At 36.7% G+C, this 17,070-nt stretch overlaps 1 pseudogene; it reads left to right on the forward strand.

The window, feature by feature from the left end:
* Positions 1 to 14,123, forward strand: part of LOC122099970 — a 64,984-nt pseudogene extending 50,861 nt beyond the window's left edge.
* The last annotated feature ends 2,947 nt before the right edge of the window (positions 14,124 to 17,070 follow it).

Raw genomic sequence — 17,070 nt, forward strand, 5'->3', positions numbered from 1 at the left:
GTGGTAGAGATCTAGCCTTGAGCTGAAGAGCTGAGGGACAGCGCCCAGGCCCAGAGTTCAGGCCCCATGACCGGACCAAAAAAAAAACAAAAAAAAAAACCTGTTGTTAATTGTTGCTGTCTTTATATTTCAGTTCCTCTATATGAACCCATTGTAGGATACCAAGCTGACAAAGATAGGATACCAAGCAGGTACCACATCAATCAAGCTTTTGTCCATGAGTCCCTATTGTAGTGATAGCTTTTCAAACTTAATGGGTTCAAGGTAATCCCTGCTTGGGAGTCATTTCTATTTATCTTACTGTTGCTGCAATTTGGCCAGTTTTATTGACAGACTCCCTCCTAGCTGGCCTGTTAGTATTCTGACTGAAATGTAGAATATTACATGAACTGAGATATCTCATCACAGCACTGAACAAAATCACTTTCTAGATACTTTCTCAGCAACAAGAAAGATCAAAGTTTATCATGGGACATAGTTTATCAAGAGAACAAAGTTTATCAAAGGACCACACAGAGCCACTTGAAAGAAATAACTCCTCAGGTAAGAAGTGATACTCCAAGTGAAGTCACTTGTGCTTGTAATTTCAAAATTAACTAAAGGTCGAGAAAAATATTTATAAGCATGGTAACTGATGCTTATGCCTGTCTACTCCCCAACAAGATGGGAATTTGTACCCTTGCCTTTCGTTTTTTTTTTTTTTTTGTATGTAATATATTTTTTTATTGTGAAAATACTGTACAGAGGGGTTACAATTACATGGGCAAGATAATGAGTACATTTCTTATCAAGCATTATAGCCTCCTCCTTTGTTTCCCCTTCCCATTCCTTCCCATCCTCCCCCCCCCCCCCACCCAATCTTCCCCGGTCCCCCCCCCCCCACCAAAGTTGTGAAGTTCGTTTTCGACATAATGACTTGTCCATCTCCTTGTTGCAATGGGTTTACCTGTATCCCTATTTAAACAATTTGTTTTTCCCCTTCCCCTCCACAAATTATACCGACATCAAATACAGTAAAAGCAGGGGTATACTGTGGGGGAGGGACATACAAAGCAACAAAGAAATAATCTTATAATGTGTTAGAAACAATCACATGAAAGAAAAAAAATCATCTGAATACATATCTTAGGGTTAATTTCCCTAACATCACCTTATCTGACCTTAACTCAGACATATATTAGATATTGCAAATAAGGGAAACCATGGGACCTATGTTTCTTTGGGCCTGGCTTACTTCACTTAATAAAATTTTTTCCATGTCTTTCCATTTCCTAACAAATGGGGCAATGTCATTCTTTCTGATGGAGGCATAGAATTCCTTGTCTTTCTGTCACCGGCTATTAATACAGCTCCAGAAAAACCTGAGATATTCCTTTCCGTATACGAGGCTACCAACTTGAAATACCATGAAGTCTAGATTAAGAAATAGAAGACATTTTTCATGTGATCTAGTCAACAATAATTTGTTGCTAGAATAATAGCCAATGACTTAGTCCAAATGTTTATAAATCTACAGTAACAAACTGACTTCCTAGCAGCTGTGATTTCATTTAAAAAAATTCTCAATACAGATAAGTGGATACAGGCAAAGGGCATGTCAAAGGGATGTCAGAACAAATCTAGTTCAAACTAACATCTAGAATAACCCACACAACACATATCAACTTAGATAGTAAGATACTCAAACCTGGGTCTCAGGAGAGATACCTGGTTCAGGTTGCCTTGACTATTACCTTCCTTGAGACCTCTATCTAATACAATAATTCTGGTATTTGGCCCCTCTAGTTTCAACCTGATTGTTAAGCTTGAGGTCTCATGGAGTCTATCAAGCTACAAATTGCCATAAAAAGAAACAATATAAACTGTCCTTTGCAGTTTTACTGTATTTCATAAGGACAACACACAAACTATATGTTATCTGCCTAAAAGACCCTTCCTTCCAGGAGAATGACAAACAAACTTGCTGCACTGTCCTCTCAGCAAAAGTGGCCTGGAGAAATCATTGCCAAGAGAGGCAGCATTACAGGGCAGGTCTCTAACAACCTGAATCTAATGGTTAACAAAAATAACAGCTTCCAAGATTTTTCCAAACTTCAGTTTGCCTGCACAAAAATAACAGCTGTACAAATTTCCCAAACTTCATTTTTATCCTGTGGAACTTTATCCACATGAACATCTTAGCAATAGAACATGGTTTCAAAAGAGCCACAACTCTTCCTCTCCACCAGAGGAAATACACTCATCCAAGCCCAACCATAGAACGAATCCTGTCACTGAAGTACAGATTATATAAAACAAAGAATTTAGCCAACCTACAGAAGCCCAAAGAAGACAGAGCACACCAAAAGATAAGAAAAAGGCACATCTTGTTGAAAAGAAATTCACTACATCACATATTACTTAACAAAGAAAAAAAAAATGCTACAGTTGCAGATTGAGAAAACACTATCCAAGGTCTGCAGGCTTGGGAATACCTGCCTGAGAGGAAAGACCAAAGGGCTGTGAATCTTTATCACTAGGACACTCTAGGAAATCTGTGCCTATGAGAAAAACAGCTCAAATAAATCCAACAAATGGAATCATTTGAATGAGAATGAAGCTGGTTTCTGCTAGCCAAACAGGCTTGGGACTCCCTGCTGAATCAAAGAATAGACACATAGCACCAGTCAGCAGCAAAATCTCAGAGGTTCTTTCCTCCACCTAAAGTTTCAATTAAAGGTTAGAATACACACAGAGGGCAATATTGCCCTCTGTGTTTTATGTATCGACTATTTGTTCAACTCTGGTTTTTCCAAATTGTAATTTATAATAAGGCCATTTAACTTCACCAATCATTTAATCCATTTAATATTTGATTTCTCTCTTCTTTAGTCTCTATTTTGTTTATTTTTAAACTGAAGCTATCATATCTGAATCACATCCTAACAATCCTTTCTTTGAAATATATTTCCATCCCTTCACTGCCACTTCTCCTCATCTATACTACCCATACCTCATCATCCAAGATATAAACAAATTCAGAGAGGATGGATGAAAAAAGACCTTACAAACAAACTCATCAGGAATTAAGGAGTAGCTATACTTATAACGAAATCAATTGCAGGTCAAAATCAGTAAGAAGAGACTAAAAAATTATCACCTCATATAAAAAAGGGAATGAATGTTCCATGAAGAAGAAATTATGGGGGTCAACATATATGCACTTAATAGAGGAACACCAATTCAACAAACAATCCTGGACTTAACAGTACTGACAAAACCCAAAATAAATAAAAATTAAATAATAAAACCCATTTTGTTTTATTATCATTCACATCTAAGGTGAATCTCTTCTTTAGTTAACTGGGTTTTTTTTTGGTGAGAGTGAAATATGGATATGAATCTAAGTAACTTGGATGCCATCTTGGCATCTTGCTATTAATTATAGATGGGGACTTTCCAAACTCTAGAGTTATAGAGGACACTCTTTGGACTGTAAAAATTGTCATGGGCTCCAGGAAACTACCACTTCATCTAGGTAATTGGGGTCCTGATTGTCCTTTATTGTCCCTATGAATCATCACTTTATTAGAGTTAAGTATCCCCACCTAATCATTTAACCTATATATTATCACTTTATTAGAGTTAACTATCCCCACTTTTTTTGCCTATGTATAACCATTTTATTAAGAATAAATATATTCACTTTGCCTTTGTATAACCACTATTATTAGGAATAATACCTCATTTAGCTTGTTTCGTTTTATGTATGACACTTTTGTTAGATTGTTAAGATTTGGGGTCTTCACCTCAAGTACGCGTCCTTGTCTTTAGAACCTATGTGCTAGCTCTGTTCTGGGCTGCTGGTCTTTCAGACAGGAGTCCACCATGCAGTCGCTGGCTTTTTAATAAATACTCCAAATTCGACCTTTTAACTTGTGGCATCTCTGAATCCCGGTAATTGAGAGTACCTTACAACAAGAGTACAGTGTTAAACTATTCCATTAACAAACACATTTTACAAATATATATACATATAGAGATACCTACATATCTATATGTATATATACTTATATATCTGTATGTATATATATTTCCTCTAAAATCAGGAACAAGATAGGATATTCATTTTCTCTACTAGTTTCCAATAAAGTGCTGAAATTCCTAACCACAGCAATAAAAGGAAATGATACAAAAGGAACCCAAAGAGGGAAAGTAGTAAGGAAACTATCCTCATAAACAGATAAAAACTTACTTCTGAAGTACCTAGATAAACCCCCTCATTCCCAGGTGCTGAAGCTAATGAATACTTACAGCAAATGAGCAGGAAAAGAAAGGAAAAGTAAAGGAAGGAAAGAGAAAATAAAAATCCATCCTTTCCCATATATGAAAAAAAATGAAGTTGAAGATTAAAATGGGAAAGAAATGCTGTTTGTAATAGTCTGAAAAAAGTAAATTAAAATACCAAGTAATCAATATATATATTAACAGCTGAAGGACCACTACAACTAAAACTATAAAATATTGAAGAAATAAACTGAAGAAAAGATTAGGAGTGAAAATACCTCCAAGTTCTCAGACTTGCAAAATTAATATTGTGAAAATGGACATACTGCCAAAGGAAATCTACAAATTCAGTACAACATACATAAAAATCCCAATGTCCTTGTTGACTGAGATAAAGACAATATAAAAATTCTAATGAAAGTCCTAGAACAACAGAAGCAACTTTGAGTAAATTAGCAATAATGAACGAAGGTATGAAATTCCAAAACTACAGTAGTAAGTAAGATTGGTACTGGCACAAAAATAGGTTTGAAGACCAGTAGTATAAACTAGAAGTCCCATTAATAAACCCATATACCTGCATGCATCTGGTATTTGATAAAGTAGTAAAAAGTACATACATGTTGGAAAAAAATGGCAATCTTTAACCAATGGTGTTAGGAAAATTGGATATCTGAAGTAATATGGCTGGCACCATATTGGCCACAAGGTTGGATGTCAGGGCCTAGCATCTTGTCTTCTTGCTGGGGGAAGGAAATGCCCCCACCCATCACCTGCTTCCCAAGTGATGGGCATGCCTGGAACCATGTAGCCAGCACTTGGCTGAGAGGTTACTGAATCTGTCAGTCCATTGCCTGGGACTGGGAATTTCCTGTGGCCCTGCCCTGGGCTTGGGTCCTATTTAGGCCCAGACCAGCCTAGCTGCCTCTACCACCGTGTCTCCATGATCCTGTCCTGTGTCCTGTCTTCTGGCTTGTCTCTGGTCATCATGGCATCCCAAATTTCGTTCTCCATCAGAGCTGAATTAGCTTGCTGGTATTATATTTGTTCTTTCCTTCTTCTCTCACATTTTTCCTGATTCTGATTTGTGTAGTTGAGTGCTGCAGGCCTTTGTAACAACGGTCTGCCTGTAGCCTCCTAATTGTATAATAAAGACTCCAATATTTTATATTCAAAAATGTGGCTTCTGGAATGATTCACCTTATAACACATCCATATGTAAAAAAAACAAAACTGGATCTCTTGACTGTCACACTGTCTACTCAAAATGGACCAAACACTTCAATTTAAGACCTAAAATCTTGAAACAAATACAAGACTGGCTAGGAGGAACACTAAAACTACTGGCATATTAGGAAGGAACTTTCTGAATACAGACCAGGGGTTCAGCTTATTGATAATTGAGAAATCATTTTGTAACAAGGCAAAAAGTGTCTGTACAGCAAAGTTTGTATTTAATCAAGAAAAAAAATCAATGTACTGATTCTGGACTTAGACTCCATTTTGAAGGCCTTTACTGAAAGTATCCATTGTGAAGGCCTTTACTGAAAGTATCCATTGTAAGGACTTTTACTGAAATTATGAACTCAGGTTCCTGGAAAAACTGCAAAATGTCCTAATAACATTCTGCCCTAGCTATAGCCTAGCAATAGCCATCAGTGGATGACAGGAAGGTACCTAAAGCTCCAGATGTTTCTTAAGATAACATAGTTAACATAGTTTGCTGGTTAACCACTTAGCTCATGCACGCTAGCCAATAAGATTGTTACAAGATTCACTCACTACATGTCAACCAATCATGTAACCCTTAAGTTGGAAACCCCCTACCCTTGCTGTAACCATAGTAAAAACCCTGCTAAACTGGAAGTCAGGGCTCTCAACTCTGACCCACTCCACAGGTGACGGTTGTGAGTCCAGGCTGGAGCTTGCAATAAACGACTCTCATGTGCTTGCATCAGAATCAGTTCCTTGGTGGTCTTTGGGGATCCTTATCTGGGCAGAAGATCTCAAAATGAAATGTCTTTATCAGCTATACATCTGACAAGGGCATAATATCCACAATAGACAAGGCACTCTGAAACTAAGCTGTCCTAATTCAGTAAACCAATGAATGCACAAAGAAACCACAGAATTTCTCGCAAAAAGAAGAAAGAATTACCAATAAAGACATGAGGAAATGCTCAAAATTCTCATTTTAATATGAATCAAAGTAATATTGAGATTTCATCTCACCCCTGTGAAATCATCCTATATCAAGTATACAAACAATAAGTGCTGGTTGTGAGTTGAGGAAAAAGGAGCTTTATTATATTGTTAGTGGGGATGAATGTAGTGTAATATTCAGGAAGACAGATTGAATATTCCTAAAAACTCAACATACAACTAGCTTGTGATCAAGCAATACCATTTTTGGTCATCTATCCTGAATATTACAAGTCAGTTTGCAGTAAAGACTCTTGAACATCTATGTTTGTTGCTTCACAGTTTACTATAACCAAGGAAATCAAAAAGCCCAATGCTCTATGAGCAGATAATGAAAATGGTGTGTGTGTGTGTGTGTGTGTGTGTGTGTGTGTGTGTGTGTGTGTGTGTGTATACAACACTTTTAATCAAATCAAACACTTTTAAATCAAATGTATAGCATAAATTATTACTCTTTTTAAATTCTTTAATAACTGATTAATAAGAAAGGTCAAAGGAATAAAATTGTTCTTTTGCTTTCCCTTATCTAGTTTTCCTGAATCAACTATGGACATGTCTCTCTACTTTGTGTGATCACCTCTAACCATAGGCTACATTGAGAATTACTAAACCTGGAAACTTGCTACTCTCTTCTTGAAAGGTTCTTCAATTGTTCCACTAAGTATGAGTATAGGATTATCATCTTCTGCCATCAAAATAAATATAACACAATGGCTACCACTCAGAGTTCTATTTATTCATTCATTAGTTAATAGATTTAGCTGAGAGTAAAGCACTGGGTAACTGTATTCATACACACAACTGTTCTCCTATGTCAGTTGAGGCCTCATTATCAACCAAAATAAAACCTTAAGTTCTATGACAAACAGCTGCTTGTCTCAAAACATGGCAATTGATTCTGAGAAAGCAAATATTTTTAAGAGGTCCACTTAAGAGGACTTCTTAGGGTAGCAAAACTAAACATGTTGCAATGTACACAGAAGACATTATAAAATCAACTAAGACTTCACAATTGCTGTATGAAAGACAGTAAGTCATTAACACTTTATTGGTTCAAATGTATTGGGTGGTCTATTTGTTCATTGCCAGCTAACAGACTTATCAATCACACCAATCAACCATCTATGTATTTCTTGACTTCCATATTGCACCCCCCCCTTTCTGTTTGTTTTCTTTCTCTTTTTCTTTTTAAAATGGAAACCATCACATCTGAACCATAGTTTCTACAACTTAATCCTCTTTCAAATTGGGCTGTAGATCCCAACTGTGTAAAATGTTAAGGGATCCCAGTAACCTAGAGAGGATAATGGGCAGCCATCTTACAACAGCCTGAAAAGACCATTCACAAGACTACTATACTCAAAAGTATTTTGGAGAACGACAGTACACCATCTCCCAGAGTCTGGTTTAACAAGGAAAGCTACAGCTAAAGAGTCTTAAAATTACTCTTTGTAAGCCTATTAGCTATTAATCTGTATAAGATTAACTCTGGTTTCTCTACGTTGTAAATCAGAAGGAGGTGATTCACCTTTCAATCTTACCACATTTTCCCCATTTTTTCTTCCTTGCTCTTCTTAAGGGAAATGATTGTATCTCAACTATAATTACCACCAATTGTTCCTTTCTTCCTTTCTTTTTCTTTTTTTGTGTGCAGTCACAGGGTTTGAACTCTGGGCCTAGACACTGTCTCTGACCTCTTTTTTTCATAGATGATGCTCTATTACTTCGAGCCACAGCTCCACTTCTGGTTTTCTGGTGGTTTCAGAGATAAGAATCTTACCAATCAACCTTCTCCATTTAATTCTTGAGCTTCATATCACCACACTTTCCCCCCTTTTTTTCTTTCTCACACTTCTTTAATGGAAACCATCTTATCAGAACCATAATTCCCAACAATTATTGCTATCACATATCTGAGTTTCAGTTCCTGTATACAGTAATACATATTACTCATGTATCTCCCACCTCCATTCCCTAATTTTTTTCAATAACAAACTACCTACTAATAATCTGCTCAAATAATGATCATTTGTTTTTCTGTTCTATTTCCTTTGTTGTGTTTTTTATTTCAGTCTTCTGTTTCCTGCTTCTGAATGTCCTAGTGGCTAATATACTTCTTTCTCTTCTTCTAATATCCTTTCTCTTTTTTCCTTGTCATTCTCTCAGACTCCCTATTTCTGAAGTTTGCACCTAAACATCTGTGTATGCACTTATTCTTTTCTCCACACTTTCACAATACAGGGTCAATACAACATTAGATACCTTTCCCCTCCCCTGAATAACTCACTTCATCTCCCCACTAACCTGTCCTGTAAATACCAACTCTCAATACTTCCCAACCTATATCGTAAAATACTTACAATTATTCCAACAGAACTTCCCCTTCATCTCTGAACTACTCCTACTATGGTGAATTATAACCTTCTAGAACAGAAAGTCTCCAGGAAAATTCATATATTATACTAATTACTTATTTTTTTCAAAAGTCAAGGGTACAGGATAGATTCTGTTAGTGCTACAGGGTACAGGAGAAGTCATGAACAAATTTCATGTACTTGAGTTAAAGTAAATTGAATATTGAGTGATGTAATGAGAATAAAAGTAAGAAGAGTTGTGCATATATTTAAGAGATGATCTATGACACGCACACAGAAAATGAATTCAAACAACACTGAAGTTCTAAAAAAGTCATATCCTGTATTTTAAAAAGTTCTTGATTCCAACACAATAGTATGATATGTACAAAAATCGGTAAATATCAGGTGGACCTGTTGTAACAATGAGAAGTACAAGTTGTCATGTCGAAAACGAGCTTTACAATGTTGGTGTGTGGGGGGAGGGGGGGGAGGGTTGGGTGGGGGGATGGGGGAAGCTGGGAAAGGATGTGAAGGGTAAACAAAGGAGGAGGCTACAATGCTTGATAAGAAATGTACGCATTATCCTGCCCATGTAATTGTAACCCCTCTGTACAGTATGTTCACAAAAATTAAATTAAATTAAATTTAAAGAAAGAAAAAAATTGGTAAATAAGTACACAAGAAGCCTGAAAATAAAAATAAGAAACCACTATGCATGGTGACAAATGCTTCTTATTTTCAACATGCTGGGGGCTAAGGCAGAACAATTGAGTGTTTATGGACAGCCTTGCTAAAATAATAAAATTCTGTGGGAAAACAAAACCAAACAAACTTAAAGAAAAAATAAAACTTAAAGAAAAAATAAAACAACAACAACAAAAAACAACTCAGGGACACATAACATAGCAACAGATTCTTAAGGGGAATAGGGGAAGATTAAATTTGGCATATAACCAAGAAACCACACAGAAGAAAGTCAAGGTGGAAAAGTGCACAGAGGAGGAAGAATGCTAACAGTTCTCTGGACCAGGAGAGGGAATAAGAAGTCAGCAAGTCTTTTGATTTTTATCAATTTTTATCAATGTATCCTACCTAGGGATCCCTAAATTCAGTGGTAGGAAAAATAAACTAAAATAAAGAGAAAATAAGTGAAATGAGGCAAAGCCCTCAATCAAATCTCCTGTTTTTAAAATATGTGGTTTCAACTAGAGAGAAAATAATGGCAATAACAATACCTAACTGCTAGCCAGCTACTGGAGGTTCACACATGCAATCCTAATAACTCAGGAGACAGAGCTATGAAGACTGCAGTTCAAAGACAGCCAGAAGGTCAAACAGACCCCTTTACTCCAATTGAACAGCAAAAAACTGATACTGTGATGCAAGTGATAGAACTCCAGATTTGAACAAAGAAGTTAACTGAGGAAATGAGATCCTGAATTGAGCTCCAGTTCTAACATAAAGCACACACCAACAAATAATTAGTATGTTGCTGGCAATAATAGGAAAGGTACTACATTTAAATCTGTATTTCATAGCTAAAATATAAATAAATTCATATATACTTTAAATGAAGTCATGAAAGTATTTGAAGAAAACAGACATCAAGTTTTCTAACTGTGGTGTCAAGGAGAAATCTAAAAGCAAAACACAAAAATAAAAAGTAAGAAAACACTAATAAAATATTTGAAAAAATCATTTTTATATGTGTGGGGCACATGGGCAGCAAAGATGGCCCTGAGAGAGATTGGGCAGAGCCCAAGTTGTTTACGTTAAAATCTGATTGAATATCACCATCAGGTTTAGTGACCTCAGTGTGTGAATAGCTCGTGGACAGCAGGGAAAGTATAGAAAGCTTAGGCGCATGATAGGGTGACCTCTACAGTGATTGGTTAGTTCCTTTTCCTCCCCTTTTATGCCATGCAGGTTTTTGCTTTAAAAATGCTTGCTGTGTGATAATAAGTTCCTGCTTGACTTGACTCCCTGCTACATCTGACTGTCTCTGAGGCTAAGGGAGGCTGGGGAATGGGCAAGTGATGCACTTACCTTTCCTCGGACCCCGTCCATCTTCCGTGGGATGGACGAAGACCCAACAGATATGTTTATGTTTTATAAAAATTAATTTACAATACATTTGATAGTTAATATCATAAACTTTTTAAAAGGTTTTAAAGCCTTTAGATACAAGTCTGCAGGCAACAAAATGAATACAACAATTTTTTTAGTAGTTTTTCAAAACTCACTAAAATGAAATCTTTCTATTCTACAGTGGTGGCTCATACTTTTAATCATAGCATCTCAGAAGGCTGAGGATCTTAGTTCAAAGACAGCCCAAGCAAGAATGTCCTTAAGACTCTCATTTCTAATTATACACCAAAAAGCTACAAGTAGAGGTATAGCTCAAGTTGTAGAGGACAATAAGCTACAAAGTACCAGTAAGGTCCTGAGTTTCCTCCCCAGTACTGGCACAAAAGACAAAATAAAACATATTTTCAATCAAATGAAATAAATTCATGTATTACTGAGAGTAATATAAATTGTCACAAATTTTCTAGAAGGCCCATTGAAAATATGTATAAAAAGCTCTAAATGCACAAATGTTCTTTAATCAGTTGGCCTTTTACTCAGTGTAGCAACCAATAAAATTAAGGCAGCTTGGTAAGATAAAGTAATATTTATCTCAACTGAAAAGTACTATCATAAGATATTAAAAGTTGCCACCAGTATTTCTCATTCTCAGTTCGTGCTTCCTACCTCAACATATAAGATAAATAAACTAATATTATTAAATAACCAATATTATGTACTGATTAGCAAGAACTTATCCAGAGACTGAGGGAAAATAAACTCCTCCAACAGCTCACTCAAAAAGTTCACTTCATCTTCTACCACACAGTACATCTATTCACTTTCAATTCACCTATCGCCTTTATAAATATAATCCCTTTCCTGCTTCTAGTGACTAAAAATCCAAATGGTCATCGTCTTCATAAACACCCTCACTAAAGACATAACACAATTACATCCTTGGACTCATATGACTTAACCAAAAGAAAACTTCAAGTGAAGAGGTAGCACATTCCATTTGTGAATGGAATGTACAATTAATCTATTCCATTACCATTTGCTCTTGCTGCATGAAAGCAGGGCACATTTTCTAGAGCTAGGTTTAGAACTCAGAAATCAAGACATAAGTTCAGGAATAAATATAACAAGCGCTTTGGAAAAACAAGGAGTGGAAGGGTATCAATTCGTTATCATGACAGTGATTGAGAATTGTATCCTCCCTTCCCTCCCTGAGTCTCACTGAAGATTATGTGAGCAGGGAATTTGTTCTTTGCAAAGAGCACAGAGTTCATTTTTGAGATTCCAGCCAGCAACATTTTCTGGATTATGATGGAGATAGGTAGCTTAGGTGCTACCTAACATCTGTACCTAGATACTGAACCCCCTTAGATAAAATCCTCTGTATTTATTCAACATTTTCAATGGCATGCTAATTTCTTTTATTTTTTCCTTTTTCCTTTTTTTTGTTTTTGATTGTAAAAATACTGAACAGAGGAGTTACAGTTACATGAATACTGTAATCAATACATTTCATATCAAGCATTATTAGCTGCTATTTTTTAATATCTTAAATTTCTCAATTATTTTATTCGCGCCTGAAGAGGACTAGTATGGAAAAAATAACATTTTTCCACCAAAATGGTGATGATGTTTCTGTGATTGATGAACAAACATGGAAAGCTCTACTATGGTCAGATCAGGGGTTTTATTTAGGACCAGTATTGAGAGAAGAGCGCAACACTGACGTAGCTCATTCCCACTCTCTCTAGCCCCACATATTTACTCTAAAAGATACCAAAACTGCTTATAATTGTTTATATTTCTCCAGACTCATTTTTCTGCTATGGCTCCAGGGATTGAATATCTTTATATGCCAATTAAATTTGGTATGCCAGACATGCAATAACTAACCTAGGGTATGAGGTTGACATATTTCTATTTCTCACTGTATATGTATAAACATGTGTATGTTTATACAGAAGCCAATTTCTTTTGGTTCTAATTTATATGAATTGGACTTTTGTCCAATTTCGTCCAAGTTTTCAGGTGTCAAGTAATTTTTTTCTACTTTGAACACAGTGTGAATCACATGTCACACACTCAAATTTTATGCAGAAAATTTTGCCAACTGTTATGTGGTATATGTACCAGATTCCATCCATGCGGGAACCATATGGCAAAGGTGCTTTCTATCTATGCTACATTTCGTTTTGTTAGTCACTGAAGAGTTAGTGACTGCATTTTATGTACAGGTTCAATAGTAACAGTGGGGCAATAATGATGCCTTAGAGGATAAGACTATTAACATGCAATAGTTATACTGGCACAAATTTGTGTACATATGACATCACAAGGCTGATAGCTCATCACAATTTTATCACAGCTTAGTGTTCAGACAAACATGAATGCTAGAGTTGTACCAAAAACTGCAAATACTAATTTTACTGAATTCTGTTCAGGATGTGACACTGCTACTTGCTATTATAGCTACAGTAATCCAGAAGGCAGTGGATTTCAGTATGGCCAAAGATTACTTCACTTGTGAACCTAGTCATTTGGGCTGAAATCATTGACTATTTTTTGTTTTAATGCGCATTTTGATAATGCTGCTCCATAGCTATTTTCACCTCTTGGACCACCAAGACTTACTGTGAGTTAATCTTTTTGTATTGATAAGCACCATATAAGGTACTATATTATTTTGTTTCTGATTATTTCTATTTACTCATTTATTTAAAAAGCTGCCAGAAAGAAAGTTTCCACTAAAGGAAAAGGGTGAAGACATATTTTAAAATTTAAAAAAATCCCATCAAAGCTCCTGAGACTGTTTCCACCATCATCACTGCAGAGTCAATGTTCTACAAGGGAATATATTACCAAAATGGTGATGATGTTTCTGTGATTGATGAACAACATGGAAGGCTCTACTATGCTCAGATCAGGGGTTTTATCTAGGACCAGTATTGAGAGAAGAGCGCAGCACTGACATAGCTCATTTCCACTCTCTCTAGCCCCACAGATCAGTTTGATCCTGTGTCTTATATCATATGGCCAGAGGAAGACCTTCCAGGGAAGATGGAATACTTGGAATTTGTCATGCACCTTCTATTTCAAGTCAAGGTCACCACCATTTCCCACTGTCTCCACCAGACCAGAAAAGGGCTATATATGGACTCATGTTGGACCTACTCCTGCAATAATGATTAGGAGACAGTTACCAACCACTTGTAGTACAACTAAAACCGAGGCTGGGAAACTCAGTAATATATCCCTTACCCAGCATGCCTAAGACCCTGGGTCAAAACTAACAAAAACACCCAAAAGTGGATTTTTCATTTTCTTGTATTTATACAACTCTGAAAAATACCAGATACTTCTTCCATGAATTGCTTTTTTTGGTCAGTCGTGGGGCTTGAACATGAGGCTTAGGTGCTGTCTCTGAGCTCTTTTTGCTCAAGGCTAGTGCTCTACCACTTGAGCCACAGCTCCACTTCCAGTTTTCTAGTGGTTAATTGGAGATAAGAATCTCATGGACTTTCTTCCCTGGCCTGGCTTTGAACCATGATCCTCAGCTGCTAAGTAGCTAGGATTACAGGGAGCCACCAGAGCTCAGCCCATAAAATTCTTATATGGGAAACTAAAAAGTGTGTTCCCAATGACCTAGTAATTGTTAACAAATTCTGGCAAGTCTCACTTGGGGCAGATTCAGCTCAACCAGTCATGATGGAGGTTCTTTGATCAGGCAGGACCCCATTTCCCTGTTTTGGGGTGGATATGTTCTGCCCTCAGAACAATTTCCAGCAAGTCTCTCTCCATCTTCCGTATCTTCTCTATGAGGAGCCCTGGTTGGCCCTTTCAAGCTAGCATCCTGTCTTTGTGTCTACTATTTCCAGGCAGACATTTCTTTGTCAGTACATGGGCTTGAACCTCACACTTGGCATTGTACCACTTGATTCATGCCTCAATAAGTCATGGCTTAGAGAAAACAAAATGTATTTGAAGGTAAATGTTAGCTTTCTGTTCGTGTATCTTCCCAGGCAAAGGTTACAATTTCTGAGAGACCATTAGGAGTAGGCACCATCTGTTTTTCTTCATAATTTACTTCCAGAAACTCAAAAAATGGATAATATTTTTATATAACTACAAAATATTCAGTTTTAGATTTCTGCTCAAAGGTTTAATCAAATAAAATGTTGCCTTGATCAACAATTAAAAAAAAGTAGTGTGGGCTTCCTTTAATGATTATTACTAATTCAGATTAAAATAGGCCTGAAGAAAGTTTATTTGTAATGCTGGAAATTCTGATAATTACTCTAATTCCCTTATAAATAAAATATTAAAGCTTTCTATATATGTTCCTAATAATTAAATGTACCTGACTTGTATGTAAAGTTCTTCTTTTGAAATTTCATTCTATACAATGTTTTCTATATATGAAATACATATTTTATGTCTATTATACTATTTTATTATTGAATTAGATGTGTACACCTATTATGTTTTTTATGACTTTATTCTATTTAAATTTAAATTTTATCAGTAAGGTTTTGTCTTCCTCATATCCTTACTACTGATCTTATGCCAGCTACTCTTCTTATTCTTACTAGCCTCCACAGGTGCTCATAGGTACTATGTATAGTTGAAATGTCCTATGATGTGATTTTACCTTATGGGCCTTATTCATTGTCCCTTTGCTTTCTTTCCTTTGTATTTTAATACTTGACAGCTTAGGAATTTTACTTGTGCCATCTTCCCCTTTTTGTGTGTTCTAGATGAAAGTGTACATCTGTGATTATTTGTGTCACTGTAGGGTTTAATATTTGGCTCTCTACCTTAATATTTTGTGTTAATATACCTAACTGGCTGCTGTAAATGGTTGTTTTCTGAATTATACATTTGTTAGGCCAATATGAATATGATCATTATGCTAAATATTGTGAGCTTCTTCTAATTCTAAATTCTTCTAATTCTAAAGATATTTGCCACTGATTTCATAAACATTATGTGTCCATTTGTGTGATCACAAGGCTTCACCATCTGTTGCTCAATTACAGACTGAGTGCGAGTACCATAGCAATGATTTCTGCATGTCGTGCAGACAGTGAGGTACCTTACTCCATGAGGCATGTGTCGTCCTGAGGTTTGGGGCATGCTGCTATCCTTGGGCCACGGGGGCTAACCCGTCTAAACCAGGTATTAGGGAGGTTATTTGACCAGGAAGGACCCCATTTCCCAGTTTAGGGGTGGATATGTTCTGCCCTCAGAATGAATTCTGGCAAGTCTCACTCCTGGCTGATTCAGCTCAATCAGCCATGATGGGGGATCTTTGACCAGGCAGGACCCCATTTCCCAGTTTTGGGGTGGATATGTTCTGCCCTCAGAACAATTTCCGGCAAGTCTCTCTCCATCTTGTGTATCTTCTCCTCTATGAGGAGCCCTGGCTGGCCCTTTCAAGCTAGCATCCCATCTTTGTGTCTACCATTTCCAGGCAGACACTTCTTTGTGAGTATATGAGCTTGAACTCACACTTGGCATTGTACCACTTGATTCATGCCTTTACTTTTGACATTTTGCTGGTAAATTGGAGATAAGAGTCTCTGGGATTTGTCTGCCCATGTTGACTTCAAACCAAGATTCTCAGATCTCAGCCTCCTCAGTAGCTAGGATTACAAGCATGAGCCACCAGTGCCCAGCTTTTGCCCAGGTTTTGATCAATCTGGATACCAGCGAACTCTTGAGGACACAGCTCTATGTACTGCAGCAAAGGTACCATACATCATATGGTAATAAGTATCTCGCTTGTTTTTATCTTGATCAGCCATGGGGTTTCTGTCCTTGAGCATTTTCCCTCAAGGCTAGGGCTCTACCACATTGAGCCACAGCTCCACTTCCAGTTTTCAGGCAATTAATTGCAGATACATGTCTAATGGTCTTTCCTGTCCTGGGCTGGCTTTGAACCTAGATCCTCAAATCTCATCAACTTGAGTTGCTAAGACTATAAGCATGAGGCATCAGCACTCAGCATCCATATTGTTTAATAACTCAAAAGCTAGCCAAATATATTTTTCAAAAATATGTACTTTTTGATGTATGTGGAAATTCTCTTCTGTGTAACCCTTCTGGAAGAAATTATTTTCTTGGTCCTTAATGACCTGGGGCCATAATCTTGTGCCATCAT

This window comes from Dipodomys spectabilis, unplaced genomic scaffold, assembly GCF_019054845.1.
Source record: "Dipodomys spectabilis isolate Male_0828 unplaced genomic scaffold, ASM1905484v1 ptg000551l, whole genome shotgun sequence".
NCBI lineage: Eukaryota > Metazoa > Chordata > Mammalia > Rodentia > Heteromyidae > Dipodomys > Dipodomys spectabilis.